Source organism: Drosophila biarmipes, unplaced genomic scaffold, assembly GCF_025231255.1.
Source record: "Drosophila biarmipes strain raj3 unplaced genomic scaffold, RU_DBia_V1.1 ptg000008l, whole genome shotgun sequence".
Taxonomy (NCBI): domain Eukaryota; kingdom Metazoa; phylum Arthropoda; class Insecta; order Diptera; family Drosophilidae; genus Drosophila; species Drosophila biarmipes.
Genome location: NW_026114529.1, coordinates 4159245 through 4185089, shown reverse-complemented (window position 1 = coordinate 4185089; position 25845 = coordinate 4159245). Strand labels below are relative to the sequence as shown.

The 25845-nt window shown below is 36.4% G+C and overlaps 1 long non-coding RNA gene across 1 annotated transcript in view; it reads right to left on the bottom strand.

Moving 5' to 3' along the window:
• LOC127011768 (uncharacterized) overlaps positions 1 to 25845 on the bottom strand; it is a 104670-nt gene that overhangs the window by 43099 nt on the left and 35726 nt on the right. The window contains exon 2 of the long non-coding RNA XR_007765087.1: positions 7039 to 7257. This is a non-coding gene — a long non-coding RNA (uncharacterized LOC127011768). The remainder of the gene's footprint in view (positions 1 to 7038; positions 7258 to 25845) is intronic.

Here is a 25845-nt window from a genome sequence, read left to right as displayed (position 1 = left end):
TTTATAATTTGTTCTAGGGGTGTTTTTTTTGCGGTGGATATCATTTTAAAGTTTTTTAATGTAGCAAGTTTAATTCTTTGTTCTATAGGTTTTATGTTAGATTCGTATAGTAGGTTGTTTATTGGTGAGGAGCGAAAGGCCCCGAAGGCTATTCTAATAGCTGAATGGTACATTGTTTTTATTTTGTTAAGTTTTGATTTGTGTGCTTTTCCGTATAGAAATAACCCATAATCAATTTTTGACATAATAATTGAGTGTATTATATAAATAATAATTTTAATGTGGCAGTTGAAACTAGTGCTAGATAGACATTTTATAATATTTAGTCTTTTAGAAATTTGTGTTGTTAGTCGATCTATGTGAGCATCCCATTTATAATTATTGGTTATGGTAATACCAAGTATTAGAGACTTTACATTTTTTACGTTAAAGGTACTAATCAATTTAAAGTTGCATTTTTTTTTTCGACAAATGTGTAGGAATTTAGATTTGGGTATAGAAAGACTGGCTCCAGAGTATTTACACCATTCTTGAATGTCAGTAAGCAGTGGGTTTACGTTTATTGTTTTGTCTGTTCTTTTGTGCCTATTTATAATTGTATAGTCATCAGCGTATGCTGTAAATTCAAATGATTTGTGAAGACCTATGATTCTATTAACTTTATTGTAGGCAATGGCAAACAGAATAACTGATAATGGTGATCCTTGAGGGATTCCATTTTCAAGTGTCAAGGGTTGAGATTGTATGTCTTGAATTTGAACGCAAATTTTTCGATTAGTTAGAAAGTTTATTATGTATTTCATAATTTCTGGTCCTAATTTCCAATATACGAGTTCGTCTAGGATTGTGTGAATTCCTATTTTGTCAAATGCTTTTAAGAAGTCTAGTGAAATTATTGTAATGTGGCTTTTTCTGGAGAGGGTGGTGGTAGTCAGATAGTCTAGCGTTGCTAGAGAGTCAGATACCGATTTACCCTTTCTGAAACCCATTTGACGACTATCGAGTAGCTGGCTGTTGTTGACTAGCCACCATAGTAGCTTAGATATTATTTTATCCATGACTTTAGATAGACAGCTATTCAGGGATATGGGTCTGTAGGAAGATATTTCGGTTTTGTTTGAGTCTGGTTTTAATATTGGTATTACGTTGCTTACTTTGAATTGCTGTGGAATATGTGCGTTGAGGATATTGTTATATATCTGGTAGATTTTTGATCATCGGGTAACTAATACGGTCTCTACCTGGTGTCTTGCCTTTTAATTGGTTTAAAGCGCTTTTTAATTCCATAATTGAAATATCGCATTCTAAGGATTGGGTTAGTGGAGATGTACTGTGGGAGAAATTGAAGCTAATTTTTTCTTTGTGTGATATAAAAGAAGGATGGAAATTGTTGTTAAGTGATGCATTTGACCAGAATTCGCAAAGGGCTTTGGAAATGTCGCATTTGCTTGTATGGATGTCAGATGGGTTGTTAGGGTTAATGAGACAGTGTATCTGTGTGTTAGTCTAAAGGCCACAGAATCTGTTGATTCTTTTCCATATTGTTGGAATTGGGGTTTGTGGGTTTACGTCTGAGGTAAATTCGTATAGGGCTATGCGTTTTTTCTGTTTTATTTCTCGTTTAAGAATGGCGTTGGCTTTTTTGTAGGCTATTATGTTGGCTGTGTTTATATTACGACACATGTTTTTCCAGGCTATTTTGTTGTTGGTTTTTAGAATTTGTAGATCGGAGTCCCACCAGGAAACCTGATTAGTTAGGGTGATATTGTGGTATGGATAAATGGGCGCTATGCTTCATGAGGGTACAAAGGTGTGCTGTTTCTTGGTTTATTTGTTGGCTGAGTGGTCTATCATCGGAGAACTGTTTGCTAAGTTTTTGATAGAGAGGCCAGTTAGCTTTATCAATATTAAATTTTGGTTTGCTAATGGAGGAGTCAGTTGATTCATTTCCAAAAAGTTGGATAGAGATCGGGAAGTGGTTACTAACTGACAGTTGATTGTCAATTGTCCATTAAGCGTGTAGGAATAGTTCAGGGGAAGCTAAGGAGAGGTCAATATGTGTAAATGTGTGGTGTGTGGTGAAGTGGGTTGGGGAGCCATTATTGAGTGTGGTTATCAAGGATTGGTTTATAAATTTAAACAACAGGTTGCCTCGTGCGTTATTATTTTGTGAGCCCCAACTTTTGTGCCAGCTATTGAAATCGCCTGTTATTAGGCAAGGAGTGTTTATATTGTTATAAGTGTCTTGTAATTCTTGTAGGGTGAATGGTTTGTTGGGAGGTATATAACTAGAAATTATTGTAAATTTTACTTTAGATTGTACTGTTACGGCGACTGAGTCAAAGCTTATATTGTGGATTTGGGTTTGTTCTTGTTGCAAAGAGTTGTGGATTAGGAGAGCTACCCCGCCGTATGGGTTGTTTGAAGTATTTATGTGATAAAGAGTGTAGTTTATTGGGATAGGAATATGATTGGTAGAGTGAAGGTGAGTATCTTGAATGGAAATTATTTTAGGGTTGTCTTTTTTTATGAGTATTTGTAGGTGATTATAATTATTGAGGTATCCATTTATATTTAATTGTAATACTTTAAGCATGAATAGGGCATAGTTTAAGGATAACTAGAACTAAAATAATTTTCTATTAATATGTTACATATCATTTCATAGGTCTAAATCTTCATCTGTGCTCATTATATTCATGTTATCAGATATCTTACATTTCTTACTAATTTTCTTTTCGGGTTTAGTTTTTTGGTTGTTTTTGTCTTTTGATTACAAGGTAATTCCTAACTTATTTGATTTGGTTGTGAATATTTTTAATTTAAGTTCATCCGAAATTTCGGAGCGTGTGGGGTATAATGATGTTGATGCAGTGGTGTCCATGTGTTCTTCAGGGGAGTCTTCATAGGTGATAATTTGTCTAGTTATAGGATTTGGGGTTGGTGTTTTTGATGTAGAGCGTGCGTTGTTGTTTCCGTAGTTGGTTTTCTGTGGGCAGTGATAGCTGCTTTTTGGGCGTAGGATATTGGTGGGTGGGTATGGCGTGTATTGTATATGAAGCGGGCTGTCTTGTGGTCTACTTTTTGCGTTATTTTGATGGATGTAAATTCTTTTTGTTTGATAAAGGCGGGGCATGATTTGTCCATAGCGTTGTGGTGTTTCATTTGATCATCTTCGTATTTGCAGTTGATGCAGGTTGGGGTATTGGTGCATGGTTCGTTGTCTGTTGTGTGAATTTCTTTGGAGCAGTTGGCGCATGTTTTAGGGCTTTTACAGTGGGAGGAGGGGTGTCCAAATCTGAGACAGTTGAAGCATCTCATTGGAGGAGGAATGTATGGTCGTATGTTAACCACTTCGTATCCTATCCAGAGTTTGTCGGGTAGGGTAATTGTTGCAAAGGTAAGTATGATAAGGCCTGTTTCTGTCGTTTTATTGCTATCGTTTTTGTCTTTTCTTAATATTTTTCGGACGTCAATAACGTTTTAAGGTTTAAGTTCTTCCAAGATTTCATTTTCATCAATATTCCTTAGATCGTTGGAGTATATAATGCCTTTGGTGGAGTTTAGAGTTTTGTGCTCTTCGGAGTGTACTGGGAAGGTGTGGAATAATTTCATTTTAAGTAATTTCTGAGCTTGAATATGGTTTTTTGTTTTGACGAGAAGGGTACCAGATCTAAGTTTTTTGCATGTATCGACTGGTCCATTACAGGTGTAGTCTATCACTTTTTTAATAATAAAAGGTGATATTTTTTCAAAATTCCCATTATCAGTTCTGGTAATAATTATGTACTTTGGTTCACTTTTTATTGTGTTAATCGTTGTCAGTGGTCGGTCGGGCGGTCGGTCGTGGGAACGAGACATTGTAGTTGTTTTGGGCTCGGGCCCTTGGTGCGTAAGTAAAGCAAGTTCACTTGTTTATAGGTTTCGTTTCTTTTCGGTTAATCGCGAAGAAGTTTTCGAATCTGATGATCGGTTGGTAGATTAAACTGATAAGCAGTAGCTTGAAGCGTAGGTTAGTTGCACGTCTTAACTCTTTGAAGCTCGGATTCAAAATTATAACCCCATCTATGGCACATGACTATTGTCCATATGAGCTAGTTTTTGGTAAAATTTTAAATCTTCCAAAACATTTTAATAGCATAGATAAAATAAAACCCTTTTATAATATAGAAGATTATGCAGGCATTTAAGAGAGCTTGACCAATAATTTCGATTCAAAAATTTGGGATTAGGTTTAATTGAAAGTGAAACATGGCATAAGTTAGATTTGAAATATACAGGTGCTTATAAGGTACAACAAATAGGAGATAGAGATAACATAACTATATTAAATAATAAAAAGAAAAAAGTATATAAAGATAGATTACAACTCTTTATTTTATAATCAATTTTTATTTCATAAGTATATCACGAATGGACATAAATAATATAAGAGTACATAGGATAACCATATCTAAAATAAGAGTACACAATAATAACAAAAGCAAGACAAATTAAAAATATATAAATAAATTTTAAAAAATGTTTTATCTTATTGTTATAAAAAAATAAAGTTTGTAAAATTAATATTAGAAAAGATGTAGTATGCACACATATAAAATATATATATCGACCACCCACTGTACCAAGAGTACCAAAAGGGCACGCACTGCAACACTTTGCCGCAGTGTTTATACAATTCAGGGTCTCGATCAACAATCTAAATGGCCGAAATACGAACCGTTCGCTGTGCCTTGGCCCACACGCTGAAAGTGCAAGTGTCAGCATAATTGCAACACGAGCAGACCTCATGTCTGCTGCTCACTGTAACACTTTGTCGCAGTGTTTATACAATTCAGGGTCTCGGTCATCAACCTAAGTGGCCGAAATATGAACCGCTCGCTGTGCCTTGGCCCACACGCTGAAAGTGCAAGTGTCAGCATAATTGCAACACGAGCAGACCTCATGTATGTGCATGTACCTCCGTGCTTCTGACTAAGTGAGCATAGCTATATACTTAAGAATACATAGGCCGTCTCTCCGCTGCCTCTTTAGCTCTTAAGTAAATTGGGCTCGACAAGAAACTCCTTCGAGCTCGGATCGGCAACAACAGCTGCTTCGAAACAATCAATAAATTTATAAAAAAAACAAAAGGGATAAAAATGATACATTTAGGAAATAACAAGAAATAAAAACACTATGAACCTATCTTCTTCATTGGCGAATCGGGAACATTACATGGCGACCGTGAGAGGACACAGGATGTAAACTTCAAGAACGAGGACATCGAAGGAACGCAAGATGGAAAAGCGAAGGAAATAAAAAAACAAAATTTGAAGCAGACAACGGAAAAAATAAAGATCGCAGTGAGTAAAGTAAAAAGATTAAAAGCCAGAAGGGCTGATTTACTGAAGCTACTCAAAAGCGGAAGTAAATTTAAGTGAAAAAAAATCAAATTACAGCCACACACACATCCACTTACCCTGCAATTAAGAGTTTCGCTAAAGCTAATATAAAATTACCTCCACCACAGAAGACAGAAATACCAAAATTAAAGTAGAAGTGCCCAAACGACTGCGAGGAACCACTGTGCTCGCCTCATTGCGAGTACACCTGTGCAGCCAGAACCGGTGTCCCAACAAGGAAGACCGTCGAGGAAGTCAAGCCTGTGCAGCGAGCACCGGCCACATCTTGCCAATCAAGCGAGACCAAGGAGAAGTGAACCGGCAGCGCTTTTCAACCATGCACTGCGTTGCATAAATGTTTTTATTGCACTGCGATGCATATTTTCTTTGTATTATATAAAAAACTAATGGAAAATTGAGCGACATTAAAATAGGCAGGTTTTCCTCTTACAATTATATAGACAGTGTTGAAATCATATAAAAAACCTACTGCCCAATAAGGCTGTTTTTAACTACATGAGCCAAACTAAATGGCAATTATAAATTACACGCCTAAAATAAAAAATCCTATATCAGCTCACAGAAAAACATTCAAAATGCGTTTAGTAGACGTAGTAGAAAGAAGTGGATTTCACAGCAAATATCATAAATAAAATCGAATCCAAACCAATAAATACGGATTTAACGAATATTTTATTATCAATCGTTGTCTTCATTATGAGCGCATTTATTTTGTACCAGTCATATATGTTTCATAATAAATGTATATCAAAGAGAGCCATAAATAAAAGCCAGGCCAATGGTCTGGACAAAATATAAAATATATAAAGCGCCAACAATAATTATAAAAACATGATCAAAAAGAAAAAAGAAATAATAAAAAACCCACAAACCATCTAATATAAATACGTATATCCATATATTGAATAAAAATGTTATTTTATCCAATAATCTTATCTAATGTACAACAAAAATAAATAAATAAAAAAAAATATGAATACTACAGAGTGTATTAGAATCACTCTTGATAAGGAACCCAACTTTCATAACAGGGTATTATCAATAATCGAACATTAATAGGTACAACTTGATTTTCTCCCTCGATTCATTGCTCAAGTACCCAGAAGGCCATGGTATTGAGCACCGTCCAGATCCTAAAAATTAAATCAGTTATTAACAATAACAATATACTTGGAAGACATCTTTCATTGATGGTTTCAAGAATCTAGAAAATATTCCATTAAATAATGGAATTGGACGAATTATATAAAGAACTAAATACTATAAAAATTGATTTTGACAAATCTTATAAGTCATTATCAAGACCCCGGCCAGCACAGCAAAACACTCTGAACATGCATGCCGAAATATATTATATTAGTAAACCGCTTTAATACAGCGCCTATCCTAATACACGATCAGAGAGACAGGCTAAGCAAGGTCTCAGGTATCAAAATACTTCAACAAATTACGGGATAACCTAATAGCTATAAATCAAAGGTACGACTGACGAATTTCAGTACCAAATATTCTAAACACACCGTTGAAGATAAAAGCTAGAGAACAGTCAGAGTCATCAGATCCACCAGTACAAGCTGAGGCTGACGACCCTATCTCTACAGATCCCTATATATAGGAAAAAGATATTAACTACCTCACTATTCCGGCAGTCCTCATTCAATCTGATTTATCAGACCAGGACTTGACTGACGCGGATTCTAACAACAGCACTGTAGAAATAAAACCAACCACAATGACTGAGGAGATAATTGCCCAAAGGTCATACATTAAAGAAATATCAAATGCCATCCCGGGGTTTAACGGGCAAAGGATACACCTTCAGAGATTCGTAAGAGCTTTGAAGTTGGTTAACCTTACATCCGAGGTTTTGGCTGTAGAAGTCATCAAATCCAAAATAATTGGATCGACAGAGTCCAAAACGAAACAACAATAGAAGCTATAAATAAATAACTGCAAGATACTATAGTCGGAGAAACATTCGACGTAGTTAAACGAGAGCTCCTAGAAGATTCGTATATTGATGAAGGCCAAGGAAGCCATCACCACAATGGTCAAAAATTGTGAGCATGGCCGCATCAAAACAATATTGGAAGCATGCAATTTTGCAGCATACATACAATCTAGCACCCAACGTGGAAATAATTATCGCGGTAATAATTATAAAAACACTTATCGCGAAGGAGGAAATAATCGAGGTAATTATACCAATACCAGATATTCTCAGAATAACGGATATAATCAAAAGAATGGCTAAAAAAAAATTACAATAACCAAAATAACAATTATTACGGAAACAACAAACGTGGGGGAAACAACCGCGGCGGATACAGCCGTGGGGAAAACAACAACGGTAATGGTGGTAACAACAACAACCACAATAACAACGTTAGGGTAGCACAAACAAATTCGGGAAACTCCTAAACACCTTTAAATACACGACCGTAAGCAACATTAAAATTCACGCTCTAAATATCAGCCAAAATACATACATACAGGAAAAAAATTAGTTCTTCTACTATACACAGCTGCAGAATTATCCATATTGAAGGAAAATTGCTATAACTTTAAAAACATTCAAGATAATCACATTATAAACATACAGGGTATATGTCAGAAAGTTACCAAATAAGGCTTAATTACTATTGAAATTCAAACTTCCAAATGATTTCCATTTCGTAAATATGCAATTCGCTTTTCCATGTGATGGAATTCTAGGAATCGATTTTATCAAAAGATACAACTGTCAACTAGATTTCAAGCCGTCTGAAGACTGGCTTATAAAAAGACCAAATAACCTCAAATATTCGATTTATGTTGCAATGGCATACAGTTCTGGTAACAACTCCCTAATTCTGGCAGCAAGATCCCAAGTCGTCCGAAAAATGGAAATAAATTCAGAAGAAGACAGTGTATTAATTCAGAATCAAGAAATACAGCATGGTATCTATATCGCAAATACCATTGCAACAGTCCAATATGCATATATAAGATTTCTAAATTCCACAACAACACAGATCAAGTAGTTTATATATTATATAATTTATTTACGGATTTAGAAACCAGACAAAAAATTGTATTATAGCAACTTGCAAAAACTTTCCGCAATTCAATTCAATGAACAACTTACAGCAGTATGCACCCAGTATAGTGATGTATTCGGACTAGAAACCGAATCGATCACTACCAATAATTTTTATAAGCAAAAGCTGAGATTAACTGATAATGAACCCGTATATATACAAAATTATAAAAATCCTCATAGTCAACAAGACGAAATTAAAAAACAAGTCCAAAAACTTATCAATGATAAAATTGTGGAACCCTCTGTATCACCTTATAATAGCTCACTTTTGTTAGTACCGAAAAAGTCCAGCCAGAAGGGAGAGAAGTCCCGGAGCGGCGTGACCGAACCCCGAGAGTAACGAGCCAGAAGTGAGAGAAGTCCCGGAGCGACGCGACAGAACCCCGAGAGTAACGAGCCAGAAGGGAGAGAAGTCCCGGATCGGCGTATGCCTACGAACCCAACACAGAAGTCACGCTACGCATAGCCACCCAGTCAGGAGCAGTTCGCAGTTCGCCGCCACCAGCAAGCAGGACACAACACCGCAACAGCCACGCAAGGAGAATCGAGCCCGCAGGAACTGCACGGACAGTACGCGAAAGGGTGAGGCTAGGGTGGAACGTTCGTTTATACAAGGCGTAGAAGCGAAGTGAAGAGCGATGCGTTCCGCCTTGACTATCCGCACGATCTGAACGGAAACCCCCGTGGCACCCCATGGCAGCAAGGGACAGGTGGTCGTGTGTCGAGAGGAGTGATCCTGGAGAACTCGTCACTGTTCACCCTAGTCTGAGAACGGTGACGCTTCCCTCAGCCCGCACGGCTGACCCCATAACGAGTCTGAATCGTGGCCGAGCAGTCACCGAGCCAAACGCGTCAGGAGCAAGTAGCGGTCAAGGATCTTCAAGGAGCGACAAAACGGGAACACCTTGTCAACGAGGCGAGCGAACATCGAGACAACCCACACCGTCGGAGACAGCAAGACAAGCAAATTATAAAGCCGACTGCAGTTATACCCGCAATAAACCCACTACGAACCCGTGAATTCTGTGCTTTCTCACTGAACTACTGGGCGGTCACGTTTATATAAATTTGGTGGGACGAACACACACAACCTTCTGAGCTAGCCGCACAAATACCGTAGCGAGCAGAAAGCAAATAAATCAGTTCGTTACATAATCATAGGTTGTTCTGAAAAACATGCTCAAGAACTTAACTGATGTTTTCGAGAAATGTAGGTAACGCAACCTAAAGCTACATCGGTTACGGGATATAACATCCTTTTCAACAAACAATGGTTCGTATTGCTTCACGCGATTACCATTCAGTTTAAAAATAGCGCCAATCTCTTTTTAGAGAATAATGACTATATCTTTCTCTGGATTAGAACCTTCGCAAGCATTTCTTTATATGGATGACTAAATAGTCATAGGTTATTCTGAAAATCATATGCTCAAGAACTTAACTGATGTTTTCGAGAAATGTAGATAACACAACCTAAAGTTACATCCTGAAAAATGTTCAATTTTCATGCATGAAGTAACTTATACTCTCGTCACATAACAAGATTATGTAAGAAAGATGTAAAATTCGAATGGACAACAGAATGTAAAAAAGCCTTCGAACATCTTAATCAGCATTAATAAACCCTACTCTGTTGCAATACCCAGATTTTAGCAAAGAATTTTGCATAATCACAGATGCCAGCAAATACGCTTGTGGAGCTTTCAGTTGCATACGCATCAAGATCATTTACGAAAGGTGAAAGCAAATTCCAAAAGCAGCGTATATGAAGTCATTAATAATAATGAAGTACGTAAAGTAGTGACCTTGCATGTGAATAATAAAATGTATTTATTTAAGCACGAAAAGAAAATTACAGCAAGATATAATGTTAGCGATTTGTTAACTAATGGAATCATTGACTTAGGTCAATTCTTTCAAAGGCTTGAAAAGCAGGCTGGTATTCACAAAGTCGGCCAACTCAAAGTGTCACCGTGGGAAAATATCTTAAAACATGTTTCAATTGATAATTTTAATATTATTGTCAATAATATATTGAAATCATTGAGAGTAGCACTACACAACCCGGTGACCGTAATAAAAAATAATAAAGAATAAGAAGCTATATTGTCTACATTCCATGATGATCCAATACAAGGTGGTCATACAGGCATTACAAAAACCTTGCTCAAGGTCCAGAGGCACTATTACTGGAAAAATATGTCCAAAGACATAAAAGAGTACATAAAGAAATGTCCTAAATGCCAAAAGTCGAAAACGACTAAACATACTAAAACACCACTAACTATAACCGAAACTCCACAAAGAGCTTTCGATATAGTAATTGTAGATACTATTGGTCCACTTCCAAAATGTAATAATGGAATCGAATACGCAGTAACACTCATCTGCGACTTAACTAAATACCTAGTAGCTATACCTATACCAAATAAAAGTGCAAATACAGTAGCAAAAGCTATATTGGAAGATTTTATTCTAAAGTACGGTCCAATAAAGGCGATCAATACGGACATGGGAATAGAATATAAAAATTCAATTATTGAAGATCTATGTAAATATTTACATATTAAAAACATAACATTAACTGCACACCACCACCAGACAGTAGGTTCCGTGGGGCGAAGCCACAGAACACTCAATGAGTTCATTCGTTCATACATCTCAGTTGACAAAACAGATTGGTATGTATGGCTGCGATACTTCGTCTATTGTTTTAATATAACCCCATTTTTATTATTATTATTATAACGAAATTGCCAGGAATTATAAAGTGCGGGTAATTTTTGTTTGTATTAAGCAATAGCTACAAAGGCCTTCTGCTTAAACTCGATGTGACATTTGACTTAAATATAGATGTATATGCATATGTGTGCTTAATCTAGGTTTGTATGTTCATTCGAATTAAATTTAAATGTTATTATAGAGGTTAATGGATTTCAGAAATTGGATTGTTGTGGATTGTTGGAGGAATTTATGTCTTTGCTCAATATATCTGGGGCATTCAAGGAATATGTGTGATAGGGTAAGGTTTTGGCTACATTGTTAGCATGTGGGGGGAGGTGTTTTGTCAAATAGGTGGCAGTGAGTCAGTTTAGTGTGTCCAATTCGGAGTCTCATAAATTTAATGGTGTCTAATCAGGAGGTAGTTGGGTTTAATAGATCTAAATTGTTATGTTTTTTTGTGTTGATTAGTTTGTAGTGAACAGATGTGTTGTTCCAGATTAGGTCGTTTTGGGCTTTCATGTGGTTACTAATGTATTTAAGAGTATCGTGTATGTTGTAATTTTGTTCTGATATTAGTGGCAGTGAGGTTGCTTGCTTAGCAGCTTTGTCTGCGAGCTCGTTGCCTATTATGCCGCAGTGTCCTGGGACCCATATCAGTGTGTATTTGTATTTGCATTTGTATTTTACCATTATTTTTCTAATTTCTAATATGTAGTACGTTGAGTTGTTTGGGTTTTCCAGTGCTGTAAGGGCTGAGAGTGAGTCAGTGCAAATAGCAAATTTTTCTTTTTGCCTTTCCGCATATCTGCATGCGTGGAGAATGGCTGCTACTTCAGCGGTGAAAATGGATGAATAGGGAGGAAGTATTTTCTGAGTTATCACCTGTTGTGAGGAGGTTACGCTGTAAGCAACTCCCTTGTCGGATTTGGAACCGTCTGTGTATAAGAATGTGTGCTTTTTGAGAGTATATTTTATTTCTAGGAAGTTTTTGTTGTAGACTATTGGTGGTGTATTTGGCTTTAATAAGGTGTGTAAAGATTTGTTTATTTTTGAAAAGTTGAAGGACCAAGTTGGCGTGGTTTCTTTTTTATTAGTTATGGGGGCAGGTTGAAGTTGTAGTGCTTTGCAGTGGTCGATAGTGTCTTTTATTGCTGATGGCAGTTTTGGGATTCGTTTTGTTTTCGAAATTTTTTTTATAATTTGTTCTAGGGGTGTTTTTTTTGCGGTGGATATCATTTTAAAGTTTTTTAATGTAGCAAGTTTAATTCTTTGTTCTATAGGTTTTATGTTAGATTCGTATAGTAGGTTGTTTATTGGTGAGGAGCGAAAGGCCCCGAAGGCTATTCTAATAGCTGAATGGTACATTGTTTTTATTTTGTTATGTTTTGATTTGTGTGCTTTTCCGTATAGAAATAACCCATAATCAATTTTTGACATAATAATTGAGTGTATTATATAAATAATAATTTTAATGTGGCAGTTGAAACTAGTGCTAGATAGACATTTTATAATATTTAGTCTTTTAGAAATTTGTGTTGTTAGTCGATCTATGTGAGCATCCCATTTATAATTATTGGTTATGGTAATACCAAGTATTAGAGACTTTACATTTTTTACGTTAAAGGTACTAATCAATTTAAAGTTGCATTTTTTTTTTCGACAAATGTGTAGGAATTTAGATTTGGGTATAGAAAGACTGGCTCCAGAGTATTTACACCATTCTTGAATGTCAGTAAGCAGTGGGTTTACGTTTATTGTTTTGTCTGTTCTTTTGTGCCTATTTATAATTGTATAGTCATCAGCGTATGCTGTAAATTCAAATGATTTGTGAAGACCTATGATTCTATTAACTTTATTGTAGGCAATGGCAAACAGAATAACTGATAATGGTGATCCTTGGGGAATTCCATTTTCGAGTGGCAAGGGTTGAGATTGTATGCCTTGAATTTGAACGCAAATTTTTCGATTAGTTAGAAAGTTTATTATGTATTTCATAATTACTGGTCCTAATTTCCAATATACGAGTTCGTCTAGGATTGTGTGAATTCCTATTTTGTCAAATGCTTTTAAGAAGTCTAGTGAAATTATTGTAATGTGGCTTTTTCTGGAGAGGGTGGTGGTAGTCAGATAGTCTAGCGTTGCTAGAGAGTCAGATACCGATTTACCCTTTCTGAAACCCATTTGACGACTATCGAGTAGCTGGCTGTTGTTGACTAGCCACCATAGTAGCTTAGATATTATTTTATCCATGACTTTAGATAGACAGCTATTCAGGGATATGGGTCTGTAGGAAGATATTTCGGTTTTGTTTGAGTCTGGTTTTAATATTGGTATTACGTTGCTTACTTTGAATTGCTGTGGAATATGTGCGTTGAGGATATTGTTATATATCTGGTAGATTTTTGATCATCGGGTAACTAATACGGTCTCTACCTGGTGTCTTGCCTTTTAATTGGTTTAAAGCGCTTTTTAATTCCATAATTGAAATATCGCATTCTAAGGATTGGGTTAGTGGAGATGTACTGTGGGAGAAATTGAAGCTAATTTTTTCTTTGTGTGATATAAAAGTAGGATGGAAATTGTTGTTAAGTGATGCATTTGACCAGAATTCGCAAAGGGCTTTGGAAATGTCGTATTTGCTTGTATGGATGTCAGATGGGTTGTTAGGGTTAATAAGACAGTGTATCTGTGTGTTAGTCTAAAGGCCACAGAATCTGTTGATTCTTTTCCATATTGTTGGAATTGGGGTTTGTGGGTTTACGTCTGAGGTAAATTCGTATAGGGCTATGCGTTTTTTCTGTTTTATTTCTCGTTTAAGAATGGCGTTGGCTTTTTTGTAGGCTATTATGTTGGCTGTGTTTATATTACGACACATGTTTTTCCAGGCTATTTTGTTGTTGGTTTTTAGAATTTGTAGATCGGAGTCCCACCAGGAAACCTGATTAGTTAGGGTGATATTGTGGTATGGATAAATGGGCGCTATGCTTCATGAGGGTACAAAGGTGTGCTGTTTCTTGGTTTATTTGTTGGCTGAGTGGTCTATCATCGGAGAACTGTTTGCTAAGTTTTTGATAGAGAGGCCAGTTAGCTTTATCAATATTAAATTTTGGTTTGCTAATGGAGGAGTCAGTTGATTCATTTCCAAAAAGTTGGATAGAGATCGGGAAGTGGTTACTAACTGACAGTTGATTGTCAATTGTCCATTAAGCGTGTAGGAATAGTTCAGGGGAAGCTAAGGAGAGGTCAATATGTGTAAATGTGTGGTGTGTGGTGAAGTGGGTTGGGGAGCCATTATTGAGTGTGGTTATCAAGGATTGGTTTATAAATTTAAACAACAGGTTGCCTCGTGCGTTATTATTTTGTGAGCCCCAACTTTTGTGCCAGCTATTGAAATCGCCTGTTATTAGGCAAGGAGTGTTTATATTGTTATAAGTGTCTTGTAATTCTTGTAGGGTGAATGGTTTGTTGGGAGGTATATAACTAGAAATTATTGTAAATTTTACTTTAGATTGTACTGTTACGGCGACTGAGTCAAAGCTTATATTGTGGATTTGGGTTTGTTCTTGTTGCAAAGAGTTGTGGATTAGGAGAGCTACCCCGCCGTATGGGTTGTTTGAAGTATTTATGTGATAAAGAGTGTAGTTTATTGGGATAGGAATATGATTGGTAGAGTGAAGGTGAGTATCTTGAATGGAAATTATTTTAGGGTTGTCTTTTTTTATGAGTATTTGTAGGTGATTATAATTATTGAGGTATCCATTTATATTTAATTGTAATACTTTAAGCATGAATAGGGCATAGTTTAAGGATAACTAGAACTAAAATAATTTTCTATTAATATGTTACATATCATTTCATAGGTCTAAATCTTCATCTGTGCTCATTATATTCATGTTATCAGATATCTTACATTTCTTACTAATTTTCTTTTCGGGTTTAGTTTTTTGGTTGTTTTTGTCTTTTGATTTCAAGGTAGTTCCTAACTTATTTGATTTGGTTGTGAATATTTTTAATTTAAGTTCATCCGAAATTTCGGAGCGTGTGGGGTATAATGATGTTGATGCAGTGGTGTCCATGTGTTCTTCAGGGGAGTCTTCATAGGTGATAATTTGTCTAGTTATAGGATTTGGGGTTGGTGTTTTTGATGTAGAGCGTGCGTTGTTGTTTCCGTAGTTGGTTTTCTGTGGGCAGTGATAGCTGCTTTTTGGGCGTAGGATATTGGTGGGTGGGTATGGCGTGTATTGTATATGAAGCGGGCTGTCTTGTGGTCTACTTTTTGCGTTATTTTGATGGCTGTAAATTCTTTTTGTTTGATAAAGGCGGGGCATGATTTGTCCATAGCGTTGTGGTGTTTCATTTGATCATCTTCGTATTTGCAGTTGATGCAGGTTGGGGTATTGGTGCATGGTTCGTTGTCTGTTGTGTGAATTTCATTGGAGCAGTTGGCGCATGTTTTAGGGCTTTTACAGTGGGAGGAGGGGTGTCCAAATCTGAGACAGTTGAAGCATCTCATTGGAGGAGGAATGTATGGTCGTATGTTAACCACTTCGTATCCTATCCAGAGTTTGTCGGGTAGGGTAATTGTTGCAAAGGTAAGTATGATAAGGCCTGTTTCTGTTGTTTTATTGCTATCGTTTTTGTCTTTTCTTAATATTTTTCGGACGTCAATAACGTTTTAAGGTTTAAGTTCTTCCAAGATTTCATTTTCATCAATATTCCTTAGATCGTTGGAGTATATAATGCCTTTAGTGGAGTTTAGAGTTTTGTGCTCTTCGGAGTGTACCGGGAAGGTGTGGAATAATTTCATTTTAAGTAATTTCTGAGCTTGAATATGGTTTTTTGTTTTGACGAGAAGGGTACCAGATCTAAGTTTTTTGCATGTATCGACTGGTCCATTACAGGTGTAGTCTATCACTTTTTTAATAATAAAAGGTGATATTTTTTCAAAATTCCCATTATCAGTTCTGGTAATAATTATGTACTTTGGTTCACTTTTTATTGTGTTAATCGTTGTCAGTGGTCGGTCGGGCGGTCGGTCGTGGGAACGAGACATTGTAGTTGTTTTGGGCTCGGGCCCTTGGTGCGTAAGTAAAGCAAGTTCACTTGTTTATAGGTATCGTTTCTTTTCGGTTAATCGCGAAGAAGTTTTCGAATCGGATGATCGGTTGGTAGATTAAACTGATAAGCAGTAGCTTGAAGCGTAGGTTAGTTGCACGTCTTAACTCTTTGAAGCTCGGATTGAAAATTATAACCCCATCTATGGCACATGACTATTGTCCATATGAGCTAGTTTTTGGTAAAATTTTAAATCTTCCAAAACATTTTAATAGCATAGATAAAATAAAACCCTTTTATAATATAGATGATTATGCAGGCATTTAAGAGAGCTTGACCAATAATTTCGATTCAAAAATTTGGGATTAGGTTTAATTGAAAGTGAAACATGGCATAAGTTAGATTTGAAATATACAGGTGCTTATAAGGTACAACAAATAGGAGATAGAGATAACATAACTATATTAAATAATAAAAAGAAAAAAGTATATAAAGATAGATTACAACTCTTTATTTTATAATCAATTTTTATTTCATAAGTATATCACGAATGGACATAAATAATATAAGAATACATAGGATAACCATATCTAAAATAAGAGTACACAATAATAACAAAAGCAAGACAAATTAAAAATATATAAATAAATTTTAAAAAATGTTTTATCTTATTGTTATAAAAAAATAAAGTTTGTAAAATTAATATTAGAAAAGATGTAGTATGCACACATATAAAATATGTATATCGACCACCCACTGTACCAAGAGTACCAAAAGGGCACGCACTGCAACACTTTGCCGCAGTGTTTATACAATTCAGGGTCTCGATCAACAATCTAAATGGCCGAAATACGAACCGTTCGCTGTGCCTTGGCCCACACGCTGAAAGTGCAAGTGTCAGCATAATTGCAACACGAGCAGACCTCATGTCTGCTGCTCACTGTAACACTTTGTCGCAGTGTTTATACAATTCAGGGTCTCGGTCATCAACCTAAGTGGCCGAAATATGAACCGCTCGCTGTGCCTTGGCCCACACGCTGAAAGTGCAAGTGTCAGCATAATTGCAACACGAGCAGACCTCATGTATGTGCATGTACCTCCGTGCTTCTGACTAAGTGAGCATAGCTATATACTTAAGAATACATAGGCCGTCTCTCCGCTGCCTCTTTAGCTCTTAAGTAAATTGGGCTTGACAAGAAACTCCTTCGAGCTCGGATCGGCAACAACAGCTGCTTCGAAACAATCAATAAATTTATAAAAAAAACAAAAGGGATAAAAATGATACATTTAGGAAATAACAAGAAATAAAAACACTATGAACCTATCTTCTTCATTGGCGAATCGGGAACATTACATGGCGACCGTGAGAGGACACAGGATGTAAACTTCAAGAACGAGGACATCGAAGGAACGCAAGATGGAAAAGCGAAGGAAATAAAAAAACAAAATTTGAAGCAGACAACGGAAAAAATAAAGATCGCAGTGAGTAAAGTAAAAAGATTAAAAGCCAGAAGGGCTGATTTACTGAAGCTACTCAAAAGCGGAAGTAAATTTAAGTGAAAAAAAATCAAATTACAGCCACACACACATCCACTTACCCTGCAATTAAGAGTTTCGCTAAAGCTAATATAAAATTACCTCCACCACAGAAGACAGAAATACCAAAATTAAAGTAGAAGTGCCCAAACGACTGCGAGGAACCACTGTGCTCGCCTCATTGCGAGTACACCTGTGCAGCCAGAACCGGTGTCCCAACAAGGAAGACCGTCGAGGAAGTCAAGCCTGCGCAGCGAGCACCGGCCACATCTTGCCAATCAAGCGAGACCAAGGAGAAGTGAACCGGCAGCGTTTTTCAACCATGCACTGCGTTGCATAAATGTTTTTATTGCACTGCGATGCATATTTTCTTTGTATTATATAAAAAACTAATGGAAAATTGAGCGACATTAAAATAGGCAGGTTTTCCTCTTACAATTATATAGACAGTGTTGAAATCATATAAAAAAACCTACTGCCCAATAAGGCTGTTTTTAACTACATGAGCCAAACTAAATGGCAATTATAAATTACACGCCTAAAATAAAAAATCCTATATCAGCTCACAGAAAAACATTCAAAATGCGTTTAGTAGACGTAGTAGAAAGAAGTGGATTTCACAGCAAATATCATAAATAAAATCGAATCCAAACCAATAAATACGGATTTAACGAGTATTTTATTATCAATCGTTGTCTTCATTATGAGCGCATTTATTTTGTACCAGTCATATATGTTTCATAATAAATGTATATCAAAGAGAGCCATAAATAAAAGCCAGGCCAATGGTCTGGACAAAATATAAAATATATAAAGCGCCAACAATAATTATAAAAACATGATCAAAAAGAAAAAAGAAATAATAAAAAACCCACAAACCATCTAATATAAATACGTATATCCATATATTGAATAAAAATGTTATTTTATCCAATAATCTTATCTAATGTACAACAAAAATAAATAAATAAAAAAAAATATGAATACTACAGAGTGTATTAGAATCACTCTTGATAAGGAACCCAACTTTCATAACAGGGTATTATCAATAATCGAACATTAATAGGTACAACTTGATTTTCTCCCTCGATTCATTGCTCAAGTACCCAGAAGGCCATGGTATTGAGCACCGTCCAGATCCTAAAAATTAAATCAGTTATTAACAATAACAATATACTTGGAAGACATCTTTCATTGATGGTTTCAAGAATCTAGAAAATATTCCATTAAATAATGGAATTGGACGAATTATATAAAGAACTAAATACTATAAAAATTGATTTTGACAAATCTTATAAGTCATTATCAAGACCCCGGCCAGCACAGCAAAACACTCTGAACATGCATGCCGAAATATATTATATTAGTAAACCGCTTTAATACAGCGCCTATCCTAATACACGATCAGAGAGACAGGCTAAGCAAGGTCTCAGGTATCAAAATACTTCAACAAATTACGGGATAACCTAATAGCTATAAATCAAAGGTACGACTGACGAATTTCAGTACCAAATATTCTAAACACACCGTTGAAGATAAAAGCTAGAGAACAGTCAGAGTCATCAGATCCACCAGTACAAGCTGAGGCTGACGACCCTATCTCTACAGATCCCTATATATAGGAAAAAGATATAAACTACCTCACTATTCCGGCAGTCCTCATTCAATCTCATTTATCAGACCAGGACTTGACTGACGCGGATTCTAACAACAGCACTGTAGAAATAAAACCAACCACAATGACTGAGGAGATAATTGCCCAAAGGTCATACATTAAAGAAATATCAAATGCCATCCCGGGGTTTAACGGGCAAAGGATACACCTTCAGAGATTCGTAAGAGCTTTGAAGTTGGTTAACCTTACATCCGAGGTTTTGGCTGTAGAAGTCATCAAATCCAAAATAATTGGATCGACAGAGTCCAAAACGAAACAACAATAGAAGCTATAAATAAATAACTGCAAGATACTATAGTCGGAGAAACATTCGACGTAGTTAAACGAGAGCTCCTAGAAGATTCGTATATTGATGAAGGCCTATCGGCCGAACACGCTGACAAATTCAAAACCAAGGAAGCCAACACCACAATGGTCAAAAATTGTGAGCATGGCCGCATCAAAACAATATTGGAAGCATGCAATTTTGCAGCTATGAACGAAGCCGTCGCCAAGTACATACAATCTAGCACCCAACGTGGAAATAATTATCGCGGTAATAATTATAAAAACACTTATCGCGAAGGAGGAAATAATCGAGGTAATTATACCAATACCAGATATTCTCAGAATAACGGATATAATCAAAAGAATGGCTAAAAAAAAATTACAATAACCAAAATAACAATTATTACGGAAACAACAAACGTGGGGGAAACAACCGCGGCGGATACAGCCGTGGGGAAAACAACAACGGTAATGGTGGTAACAACAACAACCACAATAACAACGTTAGGGTAGCACAAACAAATTCGGGAAACTCCTAAACACCTTTAAATACACGACCGTAAGCAACATTAAAATTCACGCTCTAAATATCAGCCAAAATACATACATACAGGAAAAAAATTAGTTCTTCTACTATACACAGCTGCAGAATTATCCATATTGAAGGAAAATTGCTATAACTTTAAAAACATTCAAGATAATCACATTATAAACATACAGGGTATATGTCAGAAAGTTACCAAATAAGGCTTAACTATTATTGAAATTCAAACTTCCAAATGATTTCCATTTCGTAAATATGCAATTCGCTTTTCCATGTGATGGAATTCTAGGAATCGATTTTATCAAAAGATACAACTGTCAATTAGATTTCAAGCCGTCTGAAGACTGGCTTATAAAAAGACCAAATAACCTCAAATATTCGATTTATGTTGCAATGGCATACAGTTCTGGTAACAACTCCCTAATTCTGGCAGCAAGATCCCAAGTCGTCCGAAAAATGGAAATAAATTCAGAAGAAGACAGTGTATTAATTCAGAATCAAGAAATACAGCATGGTATCTATATCGCAAATACCATTGCAACAGTCCAATACGCATATATAAGATTTCTAAATTCCACAACAACACAGATCAAGTAGTTTATATATTATATAATTTATTTGCGGATTTAGAAAACAGACAAAAAATTGTATTATACCAACTTGCAAAAACTTTCCGCAATTCAATTCAATGAACAACTTACAGCAGTATGCACCCAGCATAGTGATGTATTCGGACTAGAAACCGAATCGATCAATACCAATAATTTTTATAAACAAAAGCTGAGATTAACTGATAATTAACCCATATATATACAAAATTATAAAAATCCTCATAGTCAACAAGACGAAATTAAAAAACAAGTCCAAAAACTCATCAATGATAAAATTGTGGAACCCTCTGTATCACCTTATAATAGCCCACTTTTGTTAGTACCCAAAAAGTCCAGCCAGAAGGAAGAGAAGTCCCGGAGCGGCGTGACCGAACCCCGAGAGTAACGAGCTAGAAGGGAGAGAAGTCCCGGGTCGGCGTATGCCTACGAACCCAACACAGAAGTCACGCTACGCATAGCCACCCAGTCAGGAGCAGTTCGAAATACGCCGCCACCAGCAAGCAGGATAACACACCGCAACAGCCACGCAAGGAGAATCGAGACCGCAGGAACTGCACGGACAGTACGCGAAAGGGTGAGGCTAGGGTGGAACGTTCGTTTATACGAGGCGTAGAAGCAAAGTGAAGAGCGAGGCGTTCCGCCTTGACTATCCGCACGATCTGAGCGGAAACCCCCGTGGCACCCCATGGCAGCAAGGGACAGGTGGTCGTGTGTCGAGAGGAGTGATCCTGGAGAACTCGTCACTGTTCACCCTAGTCTGAGAACGGTGACGCTTCCCTCAGCCCGCACGGCTGACCCCATAACGAGTCTGAATCGTGGCCGAGCAGTCACCGAGCCAAACGCGTCAGGAGCAAGCAGCGGTCAAGGATCTTCAAGGAGCGACAAAACGGGAACACCGTGTCAACGAGGCGAGCGAACATCGAGACAACCCACACCGTCGGAGACAGCAAGACAAGCAAATTATAAAGCCGACTGCAGCTATACCCGCAATAAACCCACTACGAACCCGTGAATTCTGTGCTTTCTCACTGAACTACTGGGCGGTCACGTTTATATAAATTTGGTGGGACGAACACACACAACCTTCTGAGCTAGCCGCACAAATACCGTAGCGAGCAGAAAGCAAATAAATCAGTTCGTTACATAGTCATAGGTTGTTCTGAAAAACATGCTCAAGAACTTAACTGATGTTTTCGAGAAATGTAGGTAACGCAACCTAAAGCTACATCGGTTACGGGATATAACATCCTTTTCAACAAACAATGGTTCGTATTGCTTCACGCGATTACCATTCAGTTTAAAAATAGCGCCAATCTCTTTTTAGAGAATAATGACTATATCTTTCTCTGGATTAGAACCTTCGCAAGCATTTCTTTATATGGATGACTAAATAGTCATAGGTTATTCTGAAAATCATATGCTCAAGAACTTAACTGATGTTTTCGAGAAATGTAGATAACACAACCTAAAGTTACATCCTGAAAAATGTTCAATTTTCATGCATGAAGTAACTTATACTCTCGTCACATAACAAGATTATGTAAGAAAGATGTAAAATTCGAATGGACAACAGAATGTAAAAAAGCCTTCGAACATCTTAATCAGCATTAATAAACCCTACTCTGTTGCAATACCCAGATTTTAGCAAAGAATTTTGCATAATCACAGATGCCAGCAAATACGCTTGTGGAGCTTTCAGTTGCATACGCATCAAGATCATTTACGAAAGGTGAAAGCAAATTCCAAAAGCAGCGTATATGAAGTCATTAATAATAATGAAGTACGTAAAGTAGTGACCTTGCATGTGAATAATAAAATGTATATATTTAAGCACGAAAAGAAAATTACAGCAAGATATAATGTTAGCGATTTGTTAACTAATGGAATCATTGACTTAGGTCAATTCTTTCAAAGGCTTGAAAAGCAGGCTGGTATTCACAAAGTTGGCCAACTCAAAGTGCCACCGTGGGAAAATATCTTAAACATGTTTCAATTGATAATTTTAAAATTATGGTCAATTATATATTGAAATCATTAAGAGTAGCACTACACAACCCGGTGACCGTAATAAAAAATAATAAAGAATAAGAAGCTATATTGTCTGCATTCCATGATGATCCAATACAAGGTGGTCATACAGGCATTACAAAAACCTTGATCAAGGTCCAGAGGCACTATTACTGGAAAAATATGTCCAAAGACATAAAAGAGTACATAAAGAAATGTCCTAAATGCCAAAAGTCGAAAACGACTAAACATACTAAAACACCACTAACTATAACCGAAACTCCACAAAGAGCTTTCGATATAGTAATTGTAGATACTATTGGTCCACTTCCAAAATGTAATAATGGAATCGAATACGCAGTAACACTCATCTGCGATTTAACTAAATACCTAGTAGCTATACCTATACCAAATAAAAGTGCAAATACAGTAGCAAAAGCTATATTGGAAGATTTTATTTTAAAGTTCGGTCCAATAAAGGCGATCATTACGGACATGGGAATAGAATATAAAAATTCAATTATTGAAGATCTATGTAAATATTTACATATTAAAAACATAACATTAACTGCACACCATCACCGGACAGTAGGTTCCGTGGGGCGAAGCCACAGAACACTCAATGAGTTCATTCGTTCATACATCTCAGTTGACAAAACAGATTGGTATGTATGGCTGCGATACTTCGTCTATTGTTTTAATACAACCCCACATGACTATTGTCCATATGAGCTAGTTTTTGGTAAAATATCAAATCTACCAAAACATTTTAATAGCATAGATAAAATAAAACCCCTTTATAATATAGAATATAGAAGATTATGCTAAGGAATCCAAATTTAGATTAGACCAGACATTTTAGAGAGCAAGACTAATGCTAGAATCTCATAAGCTAAAACAGAAAGTTAGTTACGGCAAAACTAGTTTAGATTTCTATTTAAAAATAGGAAATCAGGTTTTATTGAAAAATGAAACAGGACATAAGTTAGATCTTAAATATACAGGTCCTTATAAGGTAGAAGAAATAGGAGATAAAGAAAACATAAAAAATAAGATAGAAAAAATAAGATAAAGATAGAAAAAAAAAATAAAAAACAAATTAAAAACTAAAAAAAAATTATATTATTGCTATAAATAATATCATTTTTTCTCTTAGTTTGCAAATATATACCAAGAGTACTAAAATGGGCACGCTGTGCCTTTGCCCGCACGCTGAAAGTGCAAGTGTCAGCATAATTGCAATTGTCGACCAGCCACTGTACCAAGAGTACGAAAAGGGGCACGCACTGTAACACTTTGTCCCAGTGTTTATACAATTCAGAGTCTCGGTCATCGACTTAAGTGAAATACGAACCGCTCGCTGTAGCTTGGCCGGCACGCTGATAGTGCAAGTTTCAGCATAATGGCAGCGCCGCTACGAGACTTAGACCTCTTTAGCTCCTAAAAAAATTAGGAAGAACATCCTTCGAGCTTGGAGCGGCAACAACGGCTGCTCCGAAACAACCAATAAATTTGTACAAAACCAAATATAAAATAAATGATAAATTTAAGTAAAGAACGAGAACCAGAAAACACTATGAACCTATCTTCTTCATTGGCGGAGCGGGATCATTACAAGTATAATTCATCAAAAAGCAAACTATGAACATATGAAGGTAATTATTTATATTGTAGCCCAGATGCAGATTGTTTATAATATTAATGTTCACTTTTTTAAAGGGACCAATTCGTAGATGAATTTTGTAAGGCACTCAAATGCACTACCTTGAGCAACCAATACTGGGGGAGCCATTCAAAACCAACAAGAGAATTGGACCCATGTGAGGAGTACTGTCGAGAACGACCTTTAATTGCAATTTAATAGACTATTTAATTTTATACGTAGAATAATACTTCCAGCAGACGTCTTCGAGAATTTTAGGAAAATATTTTTAAACATTTAAAAATTAGATCCTGTAAATTATGTCACAGCACCCTTCCATTTCGTGGGATGCTATGCTACTTATAAGCATCCGGATATGTATAGTTTTATTAAAAGGTCTATACGAGGGGGGTTGACTCAGGGTACTCAGAGAATTTCTAACAATAAATACTTAAATGATTTTCATAGAAGTAAAACTACTTATTTCTTAGCATACTTTGATGCGAACAATTTATATGGATGGGCCATGAGTCAACACCTTCCTTTATTAGATTTTAAATTTTTAAATGAACAGGAAATAAGTGACCTAAACATATTAAACATATCAACATAGCACATAATTCCCTGCCTTTTTGTCATGAAAATAAATAACCACCACCTTCGAGAACACCAAAATTTAATGCTGATCAAACGAACAAATTAAATTTTATAATTAATTTTAAAAATCTACAGCTGTGTATCAACATGGTGTTAAATTGAAAAATATTCCTAGGGTACTTTCTTGTAAACAGTCTTATTGGTTGAAGTCGTATATTTATTTAAATACAAGTCATAGGAAATTGGCCAAAAATGAATTTAAAAAAAACTTTTTTAAACTAACGAACAATGCTGTTGTTATGTACGCCCTCCGTATAGAAAGATTCAACGACGAATCTTAAGTCAGAGGAAAGGGTGAATTTGACTAAACACACTCAGGCTAATAAGGTCAAAAGAAATTGCAATTCGGCAACTTACTGGTGTCGCGTGGGGTAAGCAACGGCCGATCGACCGACTGGTAACCATACCCAGGTAGCTGGCAAAGTGCAACAACCGGCCGTTGACTCCAAAGATATCGGATACCGACAGATAGTAACCCAAGGTGGGAACACCTAGTTTATCCGATTCAAACTGGCAGCTAAGTGAAAGCTCTACTAGGGTATAAAAGACCTTAAATGATTAGAAGAGGAAGAGAATCCTTTCTGACGAAAGCCGCCGGCTTCGAGGAAAGGCGACTTTTCCAGTGGCAGTCGTCTACTGA